The sequence below is a fragment of the Anser anser genome, assembly GCF_964211835.1.
Source record: "Anser anser genome assembly, chromosome: 22".
Classification (NCBI taxonomy): Eukaryota; Metazoa; Chordata; class Aves; order Anseriformes; family Anatidae; genus Anser; species Anser anser.
Genome location: NC_139743.1, coordinates 5,705,643 through 5,728,490, shown reverse-complemented (window position 1 = coordinate 5,728,490; position 22,848 = coordinate 5,705,643). Strand labels below are relative to the sequence as shown.

The 22,848-nt window shown below is 41.8% G+C and overlaps 1 long non-coding RNA gene across 5 annotated transcripts in view; it reads left to right on the top strand.

Moving 5' to 3' along the window:
- Nucleotides 1-8: 8 nt before the first annotated feature.
- Nucleotides 9-22,848, top strand: part of LOC310885400 — a 106,999-nt gene continuing 84,159 nt past the window's right edge. For all 5 annotated transcript variants that reach the window (XR_014574782.1, XR_014574783.1, XR_014574784.1 and 2 more), the window contains exon 1: nucleotides 9-22,567. This is a non-coding gene — a long non-coding RNA (uncharacterized lncRNA). The remainder of the gene's footprint in view (nucleotides 22,568-22,848) is intronic.

The following is a 22,848-nucleotide window of genomic DNA, read 5'->3' as shown; positions in this document are numbered from 1 at the left end:
AAGGAGGATTTCAGGGAAGGGTGGGCGGGTATGAGGAACAGAGAATTTCAGGAGGGAAAAAAGGTATTTCCCCTGCCTGCTTTTATTAGTAGGCAGTGGTGCCCAGTGATTGATGAAGGGGGCTGATTTAATGTTTCAGGCATTTGTTAGAACTCTGACTCATGCCAATGCACTGGGCTGGCCACTGCACTTCTGCTGTTTTGTGCCACTGAGACTGTAAAAAAGAGACATTAGTATTCAGTTCTGGAAGATCATCAGCAGAAGCTAGGGATTTATTTGGGCCCATAAAGATAGCTAAAAGAAAAAGAAAAGCCTCACTGACTCCTTTCTTCAGCTCTCTTTTGATTTTGTTTTGGTTTTTAGATGTTTCTAAATAATGAATTTTATTTTATTTTTTTTATTTATTTCCGAAATTCCCTGTATGCTTACAAAGATATCCTTTCCAAGACTGGGGACTCAGAGTCAGACTTGCAAGTTGACTGAGGCTGGCAGAAAGACTCAGCCTTTAGCATCAGGCCTTTTAAAGGCAGCCATGGATCCACAGGAGCAAAACCTTCCATTATTTTAGGCCTGGCCTCAGTGCATTTGTTTCCAATTCCAGAAGTTCACAGTAGAGCCAGGAGCAGACTGAGTCCCAAGCCTTTCCTAGGCCACAGAAGCTGTATTTGTGCATCCTCATGCAATCTTACTCAAGTTACTGTAAGTTTGAACAGTCAGCCTTTCTGTGCTGAGATCAATCCAAGTAAATTTAGAGCTATCGAACCTCATTAAATATGTATTGATGGTTGTTGTATGTATATTTTTTCCTTTTTCCCCATTTAAAATGATTACAAGTTTGTGCACTGAATGCAAATCAGCAAATGAGAGCTGATAATTTTGCAGACAGCTAGTGATGGTTCGCGACTTCCTAGTACCTGTTTCATCCTTCCATTTTAGAAGACAGAGTGAATGACAGGTAGCTCGGAAATGGTTCATCCTCATAGTGACAGACCCTCCTGAAGGACTGTGCCCTCCCCTGGAAGCACCCCGTGAGCTTCAGTGGAAATTAGGGACAGCTACCAAGGAGAGTGGAGGTGAGACATACAGAAATATTTGTTATAAAAATTTTATGGCTGAACTCAGAGCAAGTGAAAGGAGCTAGACTGACAGCTGATAGGAAGCGTGGTGTGTTTCCACATGGGAGATGCCATGGGGGCAGACGAATACGGGAGGAAACTTCCAGTGGCTCCTCTGCTTACGTCCAGCACTGACTGTTGGGAACGATGCATTTCAAGTCCCGTGTTTTCCTTTTTTATAGGCTCCAAGCATGCCTCCTGCTAAGTGGTTTCTGGGGTGGCAGTGGTTTGATGTGCATGTGTTGATATGCATGTGTTTACATGTGGTCCACCTTTGGTCTCTAGTAATGAAATTCATCTTTGAAAGAAGCTGTTAGTGCAAATTTCTCGGGCTCGCTGAGGGCCAGGTGCTTACCTGCTTAATCAGGGAAGTTCTGCTGGAGTAAAACTGAGCTCTGCTAGTCTGTGCTGGCTGACGATCAAGCTTGGGGAAATATATGTATGTGTTTTATCTGTTTTGTACAATTGTAGGAGAAATGGTTTTCCTTGGAAGCTCACCAGTCTTCCCATTCTAAATTTGAATGCCTTACACATGCCAAAGTATTTCTAGATGAGGACCATGCAGTCATCTTCCAGACAGCGTTCATATCCTCTATCGACCAGAATGGTGTAGCCCTGGTTATTTAAAATATAGCAGCCCTCAGCAGCATCAGAGCATTTTATATCCAGTATGAGTGCTCTACTCTGAAAATCTTTTGCCTTTCCTCTGCAGGCCCCCCAACACAGCATGTAAAACCCAAGAAAGCAGCCTGAAGGGCCCCCGCCTTATATCTAATCATGGGAACTATCACTTAGTATTGATATTGCCTTATTAAAGCAATTAGCCAAGCATTTCAGAAGCTTGTTAATGTTTCTAGAGTGACTTCTAATGAGGGATAATGATAACAAGCATGGAAGGTCTCTGGTGAACTTTAGATAATGATGTAAATCTGAGAAAGGTCAATGGTATTCGTGGATTCGATGATGGCCGTTCCATTTCCGTTCATTACCTAGTTCAGCTTTTATTTTCCCTTCCCAGGCCATTTACATCTGCAAGAACGTGTTCCTTATCCAATTCGGAGCCTACCACTTGTTTTCACAGATTGACTTAGTTACAAAGTAAATGATGCTGAGCCTCAGCACTCCTGATAATGAGCTCAAGTCTAGACAACAGCTAATCAATTAGCAGAAGGAAGGCAGATACAACAGGAGGCACCCCGACAAACAATGACAGTGTTTTGCATTTATATAGCACCTTTCCTCAGAAGATCCCAAAACAGCACATCACAAGGAGCTCATTGCGGCTGTGGAAAGGATAATGCTAAGGAAAAGTGAGATCAAATAGAGATGTAGTCCTGTGGGGAAGCAAGAAATGGAGCTTGTTTGCCAGAACTGTGCTGGGAAGTTCATGTATGATGGCAAGGTCTAGAGCTGTAGGAACTATTTATATTGGTATCAAAAAGGCATTTGTTGACATAGAAATATCATCAGATTATGTATGCCCTAGCCCTACTAATATATCCACGGTCACAACTTTCTAATTTATCCCTGGACAGGGCCCATGAGCCTATTCCCAGCCCACCAGTCAGTGCGATGCTAACTCTGCACAGCTGGAGGAGGCCTGGGGTCACACTGCACAGTGCTTCAAAGCATGTCTTCATGGGAGGCTTTGGCTAAAGGTTCCCTGCAAGTCCTCCAAGGTGGAAGATGTGGCAGGAAGGGTATTTCCAGCCCTACAGAAAGTCATTACAGGAGTCAGCACTGTACGTGGTTCTGATAGGGACATCGTTCTTGTAAAGAGCCACGGAAGTAGTTGGAGGTGTAAAGGAAGGCTCTCGCAGTGACAGACTGAAAGAGCTGTCTATTTAGGAAAAAGAATAGAGAGAGATGGCTTGATTACTCCATGCTGGCACTCTGCTGGTACACTCACAAGAAGGAAATGCTAGATACCAAAAGGCCATTTAATCTACCAGAGATAAGCACAAAAGCCTGTTACCAGGCCAGACAAATTCAAAATGGAAATGAAGCATGCTTATTTTTATTATTATTTTTAAACAAGGGTGGTCAGGTAGAGGAATAGCCTCTTTAGTAGGCCAGCAGGTTCCCTCCTGCAGTGGGTCAGGGACTTGAGGGCACCACTGGGCATTAACAGCCTCACCCAGCCTCTCCTGAGGCCTCCACCCATTGCCTCCACGGTTCCATTTAAGCTCACAGGTGGGCTCCCTGGTTCACCTGAGCTTTGCTGCGAGCAGGTTTCTTGCTGTTCCTGAGCTTTGGACTGGACCTGTCACCTCACCTCTACTAGATGACCATGGGACACCAGCCAAACCAGTAACTATTGCTAACCCCCTTCTTCTCAGCCCTCTCAGGGCTGCCTCCTTGCTGGTGGGGCTGCCCTTACTCCTCCCCGTGCCTTAGTTTCCCCATCTGTGAGGCAGACCCTATTATCCTTGTTTTACTGACCTGACAGGAGCTGTTATCAGGATTAATAATTAACAGCGGGATTTTTAAATCTGGGCTCGCTTTACAGAGCTGGGAGAGTTGTTCCAGGCTTGTACAGAAATCAAAGGAGGCAGAATGGAATTGTAAATCATTTTCAGGAAACAGTGTTATGCCTTTGGTGGAAGGTAATATAGAAGGGAAACATATTAAACGGCATGCTTGCCATTCATGCACTCTTTACTAATATTTTGAGTCCGCAGATCACCTTTTGATTATTAGTGCAAATATTTGCTCTTTGTTTATTATTCTGCAACTATTTAAGATTGAAAAGGAAGGGAGCTAGAAATGGCTGGCAAGAGGGGCAGATGGGAATTATTAAATAAGTAAACAAAAGGGCAGTCATCACATTAATCACTCCAGTCCCTGCCCTGTAAAGATCCTTGTGCTGCTGAGCCCCTCTCCCTGAGCACAGAGTTGCTTGAGAATCATAGAATCATAGAATCATAGAATATCCTGAGTTGGAAGGGACCCTTAAGGATCATCAAGTCCAACTCTTGACACCGCACAGGTCTACCCAAAAGTTCAGACCATGTGACTAAGTGCACAGTCCAATCTCTTCTTAAATTCAGACAGGCTCGGTGCAGTGACCACTTCCCTGGGGAGCCTGTTCCAGTGTGCAACCACCCTCTCTGTGAAGAACCCCCTCCTGATGTCAAGCCTAAATTTCCCCTGCCTCAGCTTAACCCCGTTCCCACGGGTCTTGTCACAAGAAGGCTCGTGCCTCACCGTGGTTGTTGTCCTCTGGCAGGGGATCCTGAAGGACCAGGCTCCTTATCTGCACCTCACACTCCGTCATCTGCCCCTGGTTTTTAGACTGCAAGCTCTATGTGTTTGGATAGCCTGACACACAGTAGGCAATCTGATTCAGTTTCAGCATAAAGCGAGAGATAAAAAGTTGTTGGGAGAAATAATTATTATTATTGTGTGTTCGAGCTGAGAGATGGCAAGCTATCAAGGCTTACTGCAGAAAATGGAAAAGTTCATGCACTTGAGAGAGAAAGCTTGAAAGGGAGATGCAGAAATTAAGTGACTTGCCCAAGGTTACATATTTGGTTAAGACCGGATAAACCACTTACTTGAGCCCTGCCCCTGGGCTACCATGCTCTTCCAGGTATATAATTTTCAGTGATAAGCTTCTTCCCCAGAAGCCTCCCACAGTCCTGCCTTGTTTTGAAATTTCTTTCTCAGCTTATTACTGAGAACTTGCCACAAACCGGGGTTTGAATATCTGCTCTGTATGCCCTTTACAACTTCTACATTTCAAAAGTTCTTATTTAAAAGAAAAAAAAAAAAAAAGGAAAAAAAGCTTTGCCATAGAGCATCCCTTGTCTTCTCCCTAAGTTTCTCTCTGAAGAATGTGCGAAGAATAAGAGTTGCTTCATGGTTTGGATGAAATTATGTATCTTTATTAGGTTTCTGTTCTCAGGAAACAATTTATTAGACACAAGAATGTTATGTTATACTACCTCCTCCTTTTTGCCTGGGAATTTACAGTTCGCACACTGCACCAGCACATAAATCCAGTTTTATTTCTCAATTTATTCACCTGGAACTAAGTGGATTAAATCTTTTTTTAAAGGAGACCGGCACTGCATTTTCAAATAGAAGCACTGCAAATAATCACGATTGTTAAGCAGACAAATTAGAGGTGGCTGTGGACATGCAGTTGCTTTCTATGCAAACTTTTATGCTTGCTGAGTTTAAATGGTGATTTTTTTTTTTCCAGTGCAAAATTTACCTTTAATGACCCTCTTTCCCCTTAATAAACCAGGATTGATTAGAATTTGGCTTTAAAAGATGAAAGGACTCTGCAATTATCTACTTGTATATGCCCTTCAGTAAACTACCTTGTCTCCCCCTTTCTACCTCCCCTTCTTAAGAAGACTTTCCCAGGTCCCTCTTGGCTGCGGTTGAACGATGTTGGCTCATGTCCATGCTGCAACAAAGACCTGGCATTCCAGCTGTCTGCTTCTAATCTCCAGTGTCAGCTCTTGTTAATGTTTCAGCATGAAATCAGAGGGGGCAAAGCTGCATGGAATATTAAAACCATGATCAGAATTCCACTGAAATGCTGATAGTCTGCAAGCACCATTAGGAGGGCCGTCAAATCACTGTCTCGCATTAAATAAAAAGAAAAGATTTCTATCGCTGGGGCGCACGGGAAGTACAATCAGTGAATCACTGAACTAAATTAGCATTTTTTCAATTGGAGATCGAAGTTGATTTATTGTTCTACACAACATTAATGTAACTATGTGCTTGACCTGTTAAGGCAGCTAATTTTTCATTTAAATGGGTTCTTTCTGTATGCAAAAAGGTTGTAATCATATTTCAACTTTGCAAAGTGATCAGAAAAGTACTGGACTGTTTCAAAATTGTCTTAAGGAGTCCCCGTGTCGTCCCCCGCCACCCCCCCCCTCTTCTGCTTAGTGGTCAAGGGCAAGCAGTTTAAGAAAAAAAAAAAAATCTGTCTCAAGTAATAAGCTTAATTGTCATTTGACTTGAGCTGTTTTACACCATTTTGGCCATGTAAAAAAACATTGGAGGGGGTGTTAATTTCACACCCCCAAACCCTGCAAAGGGATCTTTATAAGGAGGATCTGTCCCATTAATAATTTTTTTACTTTTATTTTTTAAAAAGGTGTGTGTGGTTTTTTTTCCTGCCACATAGTTTTATCCTTCCATGTATTTTTCACTGTCCTGTATAAAGCAGTTGCTGGATGTGATAACAGGCATGTCATATTTTCTATAGGTAATAAATAAATAAATAAAGCTCAGGCTTCACTGGCAGCAGACTGAACTAACGACTACAAAATGTAGCCCAAGACAAAATTCAGTGCAGAAATTCCTGCTGGTTTTAATAGACTTCACAAGGCCCTATACATGTAGGATATGAGTTGTAGTTTTCCAGTGAAGTTTGTTTTGCAAATGAGAATGGTAACTAACTGGAACTGAAGCTGCCTGTGAGAAAGTGTCGCTGAAATGTCTGAGGGGGGGAAAAAAATGCAACTGTCCAAGGTGAAGTCTCCTTTCCTGGTCTGAAAGGCTATTCCATTTTGCAAATGTAATTTATGGTTTGAAAATAGAGGAATGTTTTTTAAACGGCAGAAATCCAATCTGTGTGCAAAACCTGCTGAGGTAGTCCCTTTGTTCTTGGTTCAGGATGATGAGGAGGTGGAGATTTGAAATCCCCGATGCTGGCAGGATGGGAACCCCTTTTCCCACCCAGCTCCAGCATGTTTCCTGGTAAATGTGTCTACTTTAAACCTGGGCATTTCCAACTGTTGATGCCTCTCAGTCCAGCATCCCAATCTGGGAAAAGTTTTGTACAAATTGACATTCTCCAGATGACAATGTAGAGCACCCCAGTGCCTCCTCCCTAACAAAGTGAAGATAATATACATTTCCAATTAGTGGTACACATTCTAGTCATGTTCTCTTTTTACTCCCTAACTATCTTTGTTTTGCTAAAAAGCTGTTCGGTCATTAATGAAATCCTGCAGTTCTGCTAATCCTAGATACAATGCAGCTTTTCTCTAGCAAGCTATCCCTGACATAAAACTACAGTTACCCAAGCTCCCCACCACATTAAGATTCGTTGTCATTTGCTTTTCATTACATACCTGATGTAGCACAGTAGCAGTCAAATGTCCTTGGCAGGCAAAGCAAAGTATTTAATTGTATTAGTTTCCGCTTGCTCCGCCTTAGGAGCATTTTTTTTTTTTCCTTTGGAAGGAAAGAGGGAAAAAAAAAAAAAAAAAAAAGAAAATACTGTATCATGGAAACTTATACTTTCTGGTTGGACATAAATGTAATTATACTTAAATTCTCAAAGCAATCTTGCAACCCCCCCTCCAACAACACTGTATTGCCAGTGCCATATGAAATGCCTCTCCGTAGAGGCGAACAATGAGGCATTCATCAAAGGGAACTAGTGATTAGATGTTTTTCATTTTCAGAACTTTAAGAGATAAATAGGGGCCCTGTTCCTTTATTTGATGTACAGTACTGTTGGGATTCAATTAATCTCTTCTGATAAATACCAAATTTCTGCAATATTATTTTGGAAGAAAGAGTGTCACATAGAATGTTGACTTCAATTCCTCAGAACATGGGTGCTGGTTTTCAATAAAGAAATATATTAAAGAAGGCTTGGATGGCTAGAGAGCCTGGGACAGGACTGTGAAGCTGTACAGCTTTTCCACTCAACAGCCATGTGTTTCCCAATGTTTCCTTTCAAAAAAAGGGCATTGGGTAGAATAAGGAGCTAAACGTTAAAACGCTGGCTTGTGTTTTAGGAGGTCTGAATTCTTTCTCTGGTGTTGCTGTGGAGTCATGAAGTCTCTTGGTGTATGTGTGTCCCCTCCTGTTCAAGGCAGTTAATCATCTTTTTCTTCATCGAGATGTTGGGGATTGCTTTTGCCTCATTAAGATTTTTTTTCTTTTGAAATGCTCAGGTATTACTGAGCCAAGCAGCACAGGGATAGGTTACAGACACCTTCAGTTACGACATTTCATTTCTACACTCTTCATTTGAATATGCAGAATTGCAACAAAAGGCAGCTATCTCTGGCTGGCTGCTTCATGGCCTATGAAAAATGACTTGCTGCTTTCAGCCCTGAAAGCACACTCAAGCTTGTGTGCCTGTGTTACAAAAGCTGTCTCTGCAATTGATAATAATTTACCCATCTATTCCCATTGACAATTTTATTAATAAGATCAATGACTGAACAGGCCTCAAACACTGAACATGCATCTTGTCGTTGCTGGAGCAAATGAGGGATATTGATGGAGCAGCGCAGTGCAGGTTTGTGTTGCTGCTGCAGCATGGCACGTTAGCGGTGGATGGAGAAAATAGGTTGGGTTTGATCAATAAGCCTGCTTTCCTGAGTACTGAATCTACTTATATAAATGGACCAGCTCAATTAAAAAAAAAATAATAAATTAGGTAACAATCAGGCCCAATTTGGACTTAATCTAAAGAAGGAAAAACTCTCCTCCTGGCAGTGAGGCTAAGGTGGTGGCAGCAAGGAAGTTTTGAATGCAATGTCGTGCCCATCAGAAAGGTGCCCAATGGGTGTCCCTGGGAATATGTCCCTTCTGCAACAAAGAGCCAAGCCCCCCTCTCACCTGGTGTAGCCCCCTGGGGTGATCTGTACAGCCAATCTCAGCACAACCCCAAGCTTGTAGCATCATGCACACCTTTTAATGAACCTGGCTTAAATTGCCACAGCCCCTTTTGGTTCCATTTGTGGGCTTTATCATGATTGAGTTTCACTGCTAGGATTTATAATCTGTCCTTTCTTGTGATTATTCTTCCCTAAAACTACTTTGTTTGTATGTTTTGCTATAAAATGAGCAGCCATTTATTTGGAATAGCACACACTGCATTGGTATGTTGGAAGACTTAACAAATGGCATTCATTAAGGGTCTGATCCTCCTTCCATTTACCTCCTTGGCAAATCTGCCACTGGTTTTACTAGAGCAGAATCAGATACTGATTAAATACAAATTTACCACTGAGGACAAGATAGGGATTTATAGTCAAATGCTGCAGCCAGTTTCCAGAGCACCATAGAAATATCAAGGGACGAGTGGCAGCTGTACCTATGAAATGAAAAACATCTTTGGCACAAATCTCCATCTTTTTATTTTAAGGATCCAGTGGTCCTTTGTAGTCTCCAGGATTGATGTTAGGCTTGTTGAGGTCGGTAGGAATCTTTCAAACAATTTCAAGGGCTTTGGATCAAGTGTAAAGCCAAACTACTCATAAAAAGTCATGGACTACACATAGATTTGGGAAGGGACAAGGAGGTCATTCGGTTAAAAAAGTGGATTTTCTGAATTTCTGCTGGTTTTATCAGGTGCTTTCTGAATACAGCTCAGCTTGTATTATCTGCAAGATTTTATGTCACTGCAGAATCTCAAGCTGCACCGATAACAGGATCTCACAATGTATTCTTAACACAAAACATGTAGAGAGTTTTGGAAGGTTTAGTCTCTGGATTAACTGAGTGGAAAATGTCTTTCATTGTAGCTACAGATGGCCTTCAACACAGGGGAGGACTCTGGAGGAAAAAGAAAAAAAAAAAAGAGAACCTGTTTGTCTCTGCAAGTTCATTAGGTTTTTCTAAACTGAACAGTGACAAAATGAGAGAAGGGAAGAAGAAATATTGTTGTTATTATATTCTCTCATTTCTTTACATCTTCTGTTTTCCCAAATAGAAAACCTTAAATGCATTTCCTATTATAAAATGATAAATATAGAAAAAAAAATCAAACCCTTTGCAATGCTATAGAAACTAAGACTTGAAGGAAATCTAGCAAGCCACCTTGCAAAGAACATGAAAATGTTATAATCCTAAGCCTGAACTTCGAGCACTTGAAAGCAGCAATTTGATGATATTTGATTTCTGATCTGTTTTGGTTTTCTCCATGAGGTTTTTCCCCTGAGGAGTCTGAAGCCTGATGTACTGTAGTGAGATTGCTGAATATCTGGTGTCACGGGAATTCATGCTCCACTATGACAAGCCATACTTCATTCTGACTATCATCAAAATGAAAATAGCAACCTCTTTTCTGACTGCATTGCTAACCCAATGGAGGCTGGAGAGAGAGGTGGGTAGGCGGAACGAAGGAAGACATAGCGGTGATAATGTCGCTTATTTGGGAACAAGATATCTTCCTGTATAAGCCTAAGTTATCAAATTAAAGCCTAGTGTCATTATCAAGAAACTCAATTCTCTGTACAGTACACTTGCCAGTCTGGGCCAAATTTATCCTTGATAGAAAGCCATCTGTGCTATAAGACCATCCAGGCTGAAGTGGGTTTCTTGATACTGCTGGGATCATCACTACCACCAGTGACTAAGATACCTGCATGTAAATACCATTCTTGGGTCTTGAGAATGATATTACTGAGATATCTGTGGTGATTTTCATTTCATCTCTCCAGACCTTGCAGTAAAAGGGTCGTACCTCCATCATAGAATATGTACCAGTGAGAAGACAGCTTTGCTTTGCAGGAAAATGAAAAGCTAGACCAGCCAGCAATTGCAACAGAAATCTGTAGCCTGTGTTTGTAGCACATTAATAACATGACTACTGACCTTTCTGAAGACAAGAAATGTGTAGAATTGATTGTCCTGCCCAGGAGTTGTGCGGAACTATAGATCAGATATTTTCAGACCAATTTTTGTCGTGGCCACATCTTTGGCCAGTGCAACTCAGTGTGGGGGTAGTTAGTCCAGTTAAATCCGAATATAGCTGAGTAACTAGAACTGAGCCTCAGTATGGCTGCCAAAGGTGCAGCTGCTGGTGACTGTGCTTGAACTTGTATATTAAAAAGTTTCTCCTAAAGGAAAGAAAAAAGAAGAAAAAATAAAAGGTAAAACATGATGTTATTTTTAAAGCTGTAGAATCTCACTTTTCTAGAATATATATATATACTATATATATTTTTTCATATATATTTATATATATACCCACTATGACTTTTCATTATTATCTGAGAGGATGGTAATTCACATCCCCAGAAGTTTTAAATATTATGGTAATGTCATATTTAATCAGGGAATAAAAATCCCAGAGTCTGGTGTCCTCCTGTATGGAGAATGAAGACCAAGGGCAGCTCTGTGGTCTTCTGCTGTGAAAACCCAGAGGTCCCAGACCCAAGACAACCTCCTGGGTTACTCTGCTGGTGGGTTTCTCCAGCCTGGAGGCCCAAGCTGTTCGCAGCTCTCCAGAGCTGTACTTGGAAATCTGAGAGGGTTCCCTGGGCTATGTCACATCTGCAGAAAAAACAAACCCTCCCTGGAAAAACACTTTTTGCCAGCCAGAAGTTTTTGCAAATATATGATTTTCTTGACAATTGCTATCTTCCTTAGTAAAAACCCACCTCCCCCGTGACTTATTGCTCCCTGCAGAGGAACAGGACACAGAAAGGCTATGTGATTTGCTGCAGGCCAAGGAAGAGATAGCGCACGTGTAAGACTTCTGATTTCTTTCATTCACAGCTGCAGCAACGTCCTTTTATAAATTGCAAGGTAGCGACAGTTCCTCCAGACCTGTCTGTTTGTGGGCCTAAAAGCTACTGCAAAGCCCTCGCTTTACTTGAGAACCTGGCTAGAGGATAAGGTCACTGTGGGATGGGGTTTTCTTTACATTAGTCATTAGATAGCGCCAGTCCCTGTCACTTGCTCTAAATTTCCCTTCAAAGATTGCTTTATCAACCCAGTAGTATAAAATCCTATTGCAACAGGCTGCTGGTTTTAGTCCCAAACAGATTACTTTAGGTAGCAAACAATGGGTCCCAATAGCAGTTAGTTGGCAAGGTGGGTTTCCTGGATGAGAGTGGGTAATTATTTGGTACCCAGGCGTGGGGTGGATGGTCTGCTTCCTGCCTATGTCCAGGCATAATATCCAGAATCCATTAGAGCGTTGCCTAATCATCTTAACCTGTCAGATCCAAACCGCCCTCTTTTAAGAGCCAATTTGTTTTCCTGCCAGATCGATGTTCTTATCTGTAATTGCACAGGCCATGAGTGGAACCCAATAACCGGTTAATATTCAATTCCATTGCATGGCAGAGTGGGAAGCAGGGAAATGTCTTAATTTAAACATTTATTGTACAACTGTGAAAATGTTCTAAGTTAAATTAATTGAAGCTCAGGGAGAATAACTTATAAATCACCTTGTCTGGCTTGCATAAAATGATATAGGGATATGCCAAAGTCTTATCATGGTGCTCCTTAGAGCTGAAGAAAGCTTTAACTCTAAGGTTACTGCTGTTATTCTGGCTCCCGGATGGTAGAAACCTGACTTGTACAGGTTATGTGATAACAGGAGGGCTGATCTAATTAAAAAGAATCTGCAAATTTTTACTGATATTTTGCACTTCTCCAACATTTCCCTGCAATGGATCGTGCTAGACAATTTGAATGTAGCGTTAATACTGTCAGCCATTCATCTCTTATACTTCAACAGCACTTTAAAGAGGGGTAATAATCCCGTCAGACTGTGCTTTTCACAGTACAAATATCACCAGAAAATGGAAAAACAGCTCCAGTGACGTTAGCAGAATAGGATATAAACAATACTGGCTAAAATACAAGATGGAAATTAGACAGGCTAATGGGGAATTTGAAGAGCACATAAAGACGCAAACAACTTGCAGAGAATTTATTGATTTGCTAGAAACAGTGGGACTGCAAAGGAAATAATTGTTAGACTTGGGGAAGGTTAAGAAAACACTGAAGGAAAATAACAATATTGCAGACAAATAAAAGTCAGACCTACCTATTAACTCTTATGACAGGGGATAGTAGTGGAAGACGCAGTGCAATGACAGAAGGGAGCACTGAGGTGAGGATGGAGGTTGAGGTTTGCTTTTGTGCAACATTCAGCAGCATGGAGGCCTGGTTTATGGCTGCGATCTGCTGCTGTAAGACAAACAGTAAAAGAACAACAAGTTACAAGGACCAAAAAGCACATACCTGCGATGAGAAAAATGTGACCGAGCTATTGAAAAAAGTGATAATCCTGCTCAAATCAGCTACTCTATGGGAAGCCTGCAAAGGCTGCCTCTTTGGAAATGTTCATCCTGCATATTGCAAATCAGCAAGGCTTAATTAAGCGCTGGGCAGGCTGAATGAAGAGATTATTTAAAATAGAAATCTGTAACAACTACTTGATATGATACAGATGAACCAATGCAGCTTCTGTAAAGGAAATTCACATCTCTATAATAGACTCTTGGGAACAGGTCAACAAACTAGTGAATAAGGGAGAGCTGGTTGACATAATTCATATAGACATGCAGAAAGGCTTTGGACAAAGTCCCTAACAAGAGGCTACCGAGGAAACTAAGGACCCAAGGGCTGACTGGTAAAGCACTGTCGTGGATTAGGCATGAGTAAAAAGACCCCCCCAACACAGATCCCGAGAAGGGCAGAAAACAGCCCATTTTTAATGTGGAATAAAAAAAAAAAAAAAAAAAGAGTACTGTGCCTGGGGTTTTGGAGTTGCTTAAATATATATGCTGATGAGTTGGCAAAGAGGTGAGAAGTAGGGCAGGAAAATGCAGAGATGATTCAAGTTGATTTGGGAGAAGCTGAAGGTTTTTAGTGGAACCTTACATGGAAAAATGGAAACGTGAGGGGCAGGGTGGAAATTCCTGGCTGACAACACCAAGGGACTCTTCAAAAGCATATTTGGACAGCCCATATCTATCTAAGTTATCACTGAAGGAAAAAAAAACAAAGGTCTGTAACTGAACGGTTCAATGGTATCACTGTTCAGTCCACAGCAGTGGCTAAGAAAAACACCAGTGAAGCGGTAGAAAAAACCCTACTGGTATGGAACATGATATTGAAAATATAAAGATATTATATCAGTGTCCCATGGCATTGGTCACTCCTACACAAGTAGGATACAGAATAAATAGAAACAGCTGGGAGACGGACAACAGGAATAATTAGGGGCCTGCAAAAGTTCTCAATAGAATAATTTCTTGAAAGAGATTGTTCAGAGAACATAGAAGTAAATAATAAAAGAACAGAGAAGGTGAATTGCAGTACATTCAGAACGGTCAAAAAGAACTGGGTTTTGTACAGTTTACAAAAACCTGTGGAGTTCTTTGTCTCTTGACATGGCTGAGGCAAGGAATCTGGTGGGATTGAAAAATTCATTGAACATTTGTACAGTGAATGGAAACATCTGCAGTAAAATGGGTGGGATGCTATTCTTAGCAAAGAACCGGCACCAAGCCTCCTACTTCGGGGCATAGTTTAAATAGCGACTGAGGAAAGGATCAGGAAGAAACTTCCTCATTAAGGTTTTCCATTGTGATCTGGGAGGAGATATGTGCTTTCTTCTGAAAAATTTGGTTATCAGTGCCAAATCATTGTAATAGGTTAGCCATTGGTCTAAATAAATATGTCAATAATGTAGGTTTTGTTATAGCATATTGTCAATTAGTCCAAATTTTTGTGAAAGGAAGTATGGTTTAAGTGTGAATTGAAATTTCTCCTGCTTGTGTTATGGCATCATCAATGCACATCTGTACACAACTGCTTAAGGCGGTGAATAAACAACTTTATAACACAATTAAAATTTATTGCACAGGTATATTTAAGTGCTAGCAATAAATGACAGGCTGAGGGAAATCATCTGCGGTTATTCTTAATGGGGGGGGGATGAGACTCTTGCAGAATCCTCAAATTATTTGCCCAGTTGGGAGAGTACTGAAAATAACAACGAATTTTGATTGATGATTTTTTTCTGAATGAGGCAAATGAGCAGCATGTGCTGCATTTGAGAAGATGCTCATCCTCAGTTGAGGTGGAAAAGGACGAGTGAGCCTGGGAGTGCTGGGGGACAGTGCCGGGGTCCCATTGCAGGGGCTGGGGGCCACCAGCTCTGCCCCCCCCAGCCAACTCCCCAGAGGCCACACAAAAATGTCAAAGAAACCGGGGGAGTCCATAATTCGAGACAAAAATTCACTCCTAGGAAAGAAAAGAAACCAGAACAAAACAGCGCAGCCCCAAACTAGGATTTTAGGATGGGCTGAAATTTTGTGACACAGGCTTTAAATTTGACAGCTTCTTGTGGTGCGATTTACTTTGAAGTTTTCAATGTAAACATGGTACTCAGGTAGGGTTTTTATGGGCAAATTTGGAAACTTTTCTGCAAATTACTGCTGCAGAACGAGCCACTCCAGTGGTTCTGTCCACCTCTCCCTGCTGCAAAACTGTTACTAACTCCCTGAAAATGTACATGTAGGAGAGCAGAATCAGATCTCTAAATTAAAAAGCGGAAGCAAAGCATAAAAAATATCCTGTTATACAGAAAATGCATCAGACAAAAATACTTTTCCCCTATTCTTCAATGCAAGTAAAAAAGGATTGGGATAATATATATATGCACACACACACACAGCTGCACAGGGATTTCTTTTTCTGTTCTGAAATCCAGATCAGTGTAACAGGAAAATAAAACGCTGAGCCACCACGCAAAACTCTCGCCTTTCTTTTCTGTGCCCACTCTTACAGAGAGCAGCGTTTCATTTCCTACTGTTGAGGCAGCAGCAACTAAAGCGAATGTTCATATGTGTGGTGAGGCATTTGTCCCTGGAAAAATAACATCTCCCCTTCTATTAACGTTTTAATTAATCCCTTTTAGTTATGAAATGTAACTTTACATTACATAAAAAAAAATTACATGCAGTCTCTTAATCTGCTAATCCTTTCTCCAGACAAGCTGGTTCTTTTTAAATCAACTGCCATTTTATCAACCCAATGGAGCAGAGATCCGGACTCAACTCTATTCAACAATACATTCTTTTCATGAGAGACTGGCCTAGCTAATATGACACCACAAAGGGCTTGAGGAATTCCAAATACCCAGCTCTTTGGATTAAAAGCATAATAATCCCATGCAGTTTTTTGTTCAGAATTGATAGAATGGTTGTATAGTGAGTCACACTTGTTTGAACTTATCAAAGTAACAATATATCAAGCATTTCGTAGGATGATATTTTATTTTCTCAGGTTGATTCAACTTCTTTCAAGTTTTTTGTTTGTTTTTTTTTTTTTTTTTAACTGTGTATTTATAACTGCCAAATGCCCCTGCAGTTAAACAATTAAAGCATATAATTAAGCACAGACAATCTGATAGCTTTTGTTTTATGACTAGATTTCTATACAGTTTTTATATAGACATAAGCATTGTTTTTACGAAAACAGTAACAGTGGCACGGCACGCAGCGTGTACTAGTGGAAAAGTGATTTATACCACTGTGACTCCTTCCCCTGCCCATAGGCATGCCTTTACTCCATTTCCAGGCCATATAGCGTAGCCAAAGCAGGACAGCTTTTGTGTGTCAACAAGTCCTTTGGGAGACGGAAAACAAGGCTGTTGGAGTTAGCGGCCCCGTAGCCTTAATGAAATAATGCGTGGGCTGAAGGTGCTGGGCAGGAGGAGCCTTGCGGGGCTGCTGCTGCCTGCCCCCAATGGGGCCTGATTCTGCCAGCACTCCCTCCTGCTTCACGTGGGGTTAAGCGAGAGGTGACGAAGGCCCAATGTTTTCTTAGAGTTTTATAAGCTTATTAAAAAAGCTATCAGTTGCAGTTACAAAACAGCCTCTTAAAAGCGAGCGGAGACATTCATTACCATATTGCAGCTCTCATCGGAGGAATTGGTGGTTTTATTACTAAGCAGTTACTGCGTTTTCTGCCAGCGTCGATAGGACTCTGAGCAAATTTCGTGCCTGGGAGCTAGGAGTTAATGGGCTGGAGCGCTGTGTAAGGACCTGCACTTCAGCTTGCCTGGGAATAGCACATCACAACCGGAAATATTTGGTGGGCTCCAAGTGTGCAGCCGTGCCAGGGGGCTCCTGGGCTGTAGGCATCTCTGCAGGCTTCTGGGGGAGCCCTGTGCTTGAAGGAGAGGAGAAAGGAGAGGGTCTTCCCTTGACCCCGAGCAGCACAGAACACGCTGAGGTAGCTTTTCACTCCTGCTAACAGCCAGGTACATGAATGGGGATCTCTGCTTCAACATCGTCCCAAAGTAGAGCGTCTTATTCTTGTCATGGGAAGCTGCAATTCCCTATAATGAATAAAAATATAGAGAACTCGTCTGGCCAGTGGGACTGAGCTGGCAAAGAGCCGACTCGAGCAGGGTACAACCACCCCGATTGCCTCTGGGGATGCTCCTTCGCTCGCTGGCCTGCCTGAATCTAACTCAGGGCTGCAGAACCCTCCTGAGCTGCTGCCATCCCATCCACGCACGGCTCGAGGAGCAGAAATTGCTTGTGGCCAGACTGGTGAGTCCTCAGTCGTGTCCCCGCAGAGAACACAGAACTTCCTTTATTTTATTTATGTTTTTGTTTTCATTGTCATAACTCTTCCCCTGAGTTCCCACCCCTCCTACTCCATATGGCATCTCACAAGGGAACAATAGGGAGCTCTTCAGGGGTTGGTGCTATAACTCTTCAGAAGCAAAGTATTCTCGAAGGAGCTGGTTGAATTTTTCATCCCAATTATTTCAATATTTCTACCGAATTTCAAAACTAAACACATTCACAGAAGAATTGGCAGTGTTTGAGTGAATATTTTTCATTTTTACTTTCGACCAACTGTGGAGCTAATCAGAACATTTTGAAATTTGACTCCCTTGCCAATGCCTGCTCTAAAGCAGGGAAATTTGGCAGTGTGGCGGCAGAAATGTTTGCTAATTTCCCTGTTTCTTCTCTTTTCATTCCGGGGCCCGACCCCAAAGCCAGTAAGCCACCTCCCCAGGCTAGCAGAATAAAAGTGTTAATGAGGAAGCAAATACAGTTCAAAACTTCAATTCTTACAGACATGGAAAGAAAGCAAGAACAGCCACAATTTTGGGGCCAGATTAGTCCGCCTTTCTTTTGCCAAGTTAATATTGTTTGCATGCCTCCTCGGAGCAGGGCTAGGTCCTTCCATACTCCGCCAGTGCCCCTTTAAACAAACACCTCGTAACACTGCCGCTATAAATAGCACCGAGGTGGAAATGGCTGGATGTGTTTCTATGCCCTCCTTTGTGTTCACATTTTTCAAACATATGAACCTTCTCCCCTTTTTCCCCCCACTCCTCCACAATGTGTGGTTATATATAGAATATTTATAATAGTCCTATTTCTAAGCAATTTTCACCACTGCCACACAGCAGGAAGAAATTGAGAAATTGCTGGGTATTTATTTATTTCTCCGTTGAAATATGCACTTAATCCTGCACAGTGTGGCAAGACATGCTATATATACATGGTATGTATTGAAACACATCCATTATATATAGAGATAGAGAGATGCGTGTTTGTGTGTGTTTTAAATGCAGACCATATTGATTGCAATGTGGAACTGATAAAGATGGGAGATATTCTTATCTCTGCAGGAAATAAAGTGTTTTGGGTAATATTTATGGGCAAGATGGTGACCAGCTTATGCACCCCATCTCTCTCAGAGCTGCTTCTTTGAGCTGGTGAGGTACACGGGGCTAACTGCTCGCTGGTGGGAAGGAAGATTCCCCCCTTCCCAAAATCACTGCAGACGACTCAAAACCGGAGTATATAGGGGAATTATTGGTATACACTTGCCCTGATCTTCTGGCTTTCCTCACACATCTGCTGTTGGCAACTATTAATGGGATATTAGGCTTAATGGCTAATTGCATTGTAGCCCCATTAATGCTTCCAGCGCATCCCAGGAGAGGGGAAGAGGTTTAAGAGGATCACAGCTCACACCAGCCTGACCCCACAGCCCAGCTTTAATGGGGCATCTGCACCTTTTGAACCATTGTAGGGCATTGGGCAGCCCTGGATTATGCTGTGTGGCATACCTGGGTTTGATATGGTGTTCTTGGAGGATGTCACTCATGTGAAAAGGAAATAGAAGTTGTATCATTGTGCAGTGCAAAGGGGTGCTTACTTAAGTTTTGCTTCTCATTTGGAAAAAAAAAAAAAAGGAATTCAAAAAAAGAAAAGAGAATTCAGATGTTTCCATTTTGGAAATCAAGCCCAGTGAGATAGAGGAAGGGGAGGGGAGGGGAAAGGGGAAGAGCAAAGTCTTAGCTGGTATTTAAAGCAGTCCTGGGTACTGAGCTTATCCTAGGCCCCCTGTGCTGCAGTGTTTCAGCCAAATGCTGTGCTTGCTTGGGGGCTGCCCATAAAATCAGCTGTGCTGTGCTCAGCCCAAGGCCCTTCTCCACCAGCTTCCAGCCTCTAGCAGGAGCCAGTAACTGATGGTCAGAATTAAAGACCAAGGCCAGCAACGCCTTTGTGTATTTCAAGGCCATGCTGTTAGCTTCTGGCAATCTGTAGCTTTTGGTTTTGTGCTTAGTAGCTCAGGTGAACTTCTATTTATTTGCCTAGATACATATAAGATCCCTTTTTGTCAACAAACTGGAGTGTCCTGGGGCAATGAGTTCCACAAATCGTGTGCTGTGTGAGAAGCAGATGGGGCTTTTGGAAGTTTTTCTAATTCAAAGGGGAAATTCTTTAGGGCTGGGACTTCCCTGCTACACAGAAGACATGAAATATGTAATAGAATAGTAGCAGTTTTGAGCTATTTGTCTTGATTGCCTTTGACAAGTCCTGTCTATCAGCTTAGGGGAATGAAAAAGAGCAAGCATCTATCTCAGCCCTTTTTTTCATCGGTATCAGGCAACATCTTAGGGAAAGCACTATTATTTGAAAGGATTAGACCCCAAAGAATGTGCATGGGACATGAGAAGTATTGAAGCACAGTGGGTGATACCAGCAGCATCTGTGATCTAAGCAGCCTTCAGAAAGGCAAGGAAGAATGTGTGGCTTTTGCAATGGGTTCCCTGGAATGTCAGATGAACATGTGGGTGCCACCGGGTGCTGCCGAGAATGCGAAGCTGTCTAGGTGGGCGCCAAGATATGCACTAAACAATATGAAACATGCCATGGGAAGTCACTGCGACAAAGGAGAGGGCTGGGGGCGGGGAGCAGGGTGCTGGAATTAAAACATAGATTAAGCTCCCAGTATGTTTTGCTCTCACTTCTGAAGTATCTGTCTCATGCTGTTCTCCTCTTAATCTGTCAGTTACAGTTAATAGCTGATCAGAGCAGTACTTTAATGAGTCAGCCAGATTGTTTGCATAAACAGTTGCTAGGCTGATGCAACCAGCAGCAGTTTGATGCTGAATGTGCCCTGCATGGCTTACACCTGCACTCACCCCTGATCCCCCACCCTCTGGCTTGTTCTCCACCAGAAGAGCACCTGAACATGGTTGAGTGGTAGCTTGGTTTAAAAAATGTATTTACAGAAGCGCAGCATCCTTTCCCCTACCGGTTTCCTCCTCTCCCAGCCCTGAGACCAGATTTGGTGGTGAGCACACTCCAGGATGTGACTTCAGGTGTAATAATTCACAACTAGAGCTTTGCCTGAGTACTGCCTTTTGCAGCTGGGTGTGAATTATTAAGCTCTGTTTCTCACCTCGGAGTGCCTTTATCAAGATTATAATAATAAAAGCAGTACAAGAAGAGCTAAGTGTAGAGCGCAACTTGGGAGATTAAATTCAAATGCTTTTCAGTGCGCTCCGATATATTTACAACTTAAATACTTTGCTTTGAAGTGATTTCAGGCATTTTGTATTGAGGTAATAATTCTGTCTGGAAAACAAATGTTTGCAGTCTCATTAATTACTATTGTGAGAGATTCAAGCAACCCAAGGCTTAGAGCTGTACAGGTTCTGAACCAAATTTGACTCCTTTGGCCTCATCTCAGCACTATTAATAATGACTTTCCATTTACTCAGTGCCTTTTTCTGTGACATTCTGAAAGCCCTTGATAAAAATTAATTAACCCATAATGCAAATCTGTCAAAGCTGGAAAAAGAGCCCCCTGACTCTTAAAAGTCATTGCTTTGCATGAATATCTGAGCAGAATGACTCCCAGGACGTAACTTCTGATGATGCTACCATGCTTGAAAATGTACCTTTAAAAACTCTTTTTACGTAATGCTGTGTGGGCAAAGTGAGCATTCAATATTATTTTCTTCCACAGATGGGGAAAACAGTCACCAAGTGACTAAACAATTTGTTCATTGTCACACAGGAGAAGAACGCAGTGTTCTTAATTCAAGCCATGTACCTTTCTTGTTCGCTTCCTGCGTACTCACCATCATATGGAAAACCTAAAGGTTTAGATTCCTGTATTTTGCCAAGGGTATAAGAGTAAAGATCTGGACCCCTTTTGAAAGCTCGTGGTCTCATGCATAGTTCTGTGCCATGGAGTTGTACTTTGGCCAAATTTAAATTCTCCAAATTCATTTTTATTTTCCTAAAATTGTGCTTATATTGCAAACTAGGTATTTCTTCCTGCTAGACTCAAGTTAACCTTCAATATTGTGGATTTTAAAAGGCTATAGTATTCCATCACTGAAACTTTTGTTCTGCAAAAGGAAAGATTACCCTTTTAAATCACAGAAAGATTTATAGGTGCTCCAGAGGAGCTGGAGCTACAGAAATGTCATCAAGTTATGGTGCAAATGAATAGAGAGGGTTTCTTGCAGCTGCTTTTTGGATGCTCAAACATTGCTGAAGCACACCTGAAGAGTCAAAACCTGGCCAGGTCACTGCATGTGGTGGGCTGCCTGAGCACATCAGCACCAAGAAATTGGCACCATTTCCATAGGAAAGGGACAGGGATTTACTTGTACCGTGGTGTACGCTGTGATCGTTGCCATATGCAAGTTACTTTCAGAAAAAGATGCATAAAGATTATAGTACGATGAACCTATAAAATTGTATTATTTGCATGTTGGCTTTTAAATTGAAAATCACTTACACACCAGTCAATGGTATTTTAACGTTATTTGAATTCATGTTCCTTTTGTATTCTTGATCCTGTGTGTTATTCAGCATGCAATGTTTGGATTTTGCGTGGCTGAAATATTTCTAAAATTTCTCTCTGTTATGCTGCTTCTCTTCTCAGTTTCTCATCCCACAGGCCTATTTTTTAGAGGTGCAATGGATTTAAAATGGCATGTAAAGTACCGAAGATATTTCATCTTCTACAGTCAACAGGTGCTAGGTGAGTTTGGATGTGGTGATGTATTAAGGAAGAAAAAAAAAAAAAAATGAAAATTTCTTAAATGAAAAAAGAAAGTCCTATTGTCTTTCTCCTTTGGCCACTATATTTTTGCTGAAAAAAAAAAATGGAAATGAACCCTTTTGATTAGAATTGCTCCACATTAGTCAATAACATTATCTTTCCAATTGGAGAACACATTTTATTTTTTGGAGAAAAACATTTATTGGGTGATAGGTGGCATCTGCTTCCCTGGCCACCTTCATGGAGGCCAGCTGGGGCTCGTGGGGGCAGGTGTGCTGCTCCCCCGTGGAGCAAGCCAGGGCAGCCTGGCTCCTGCCGAGGTGAAGCAAATGGCCACATTGAGAGCTCGCCCTCCCTGCGCCAAGGTAAGCCATCTGGGCTTCTTCCACACTGATTTCCATGGTGTGCTTATAACATGTGTTTAAGTGAATTTCCTGAAAGTTGATTTTTATAAGCAGACTTTTGCATTTCTGTGACTTCAGGGGTTTAATTGAGGTTCCTTGGTCTTAATTTTCAGAGGACTGGCCTGCTTATTTCCAAACAGCTTAGAGGGAGATGGAGGTGCTTGGGAACTTTATGATTCAAATCAGTTGTTAACTATTTATTTTTTTGAAGTCTGAGTTTCTCTAGCACCTCTTTGGTTGAT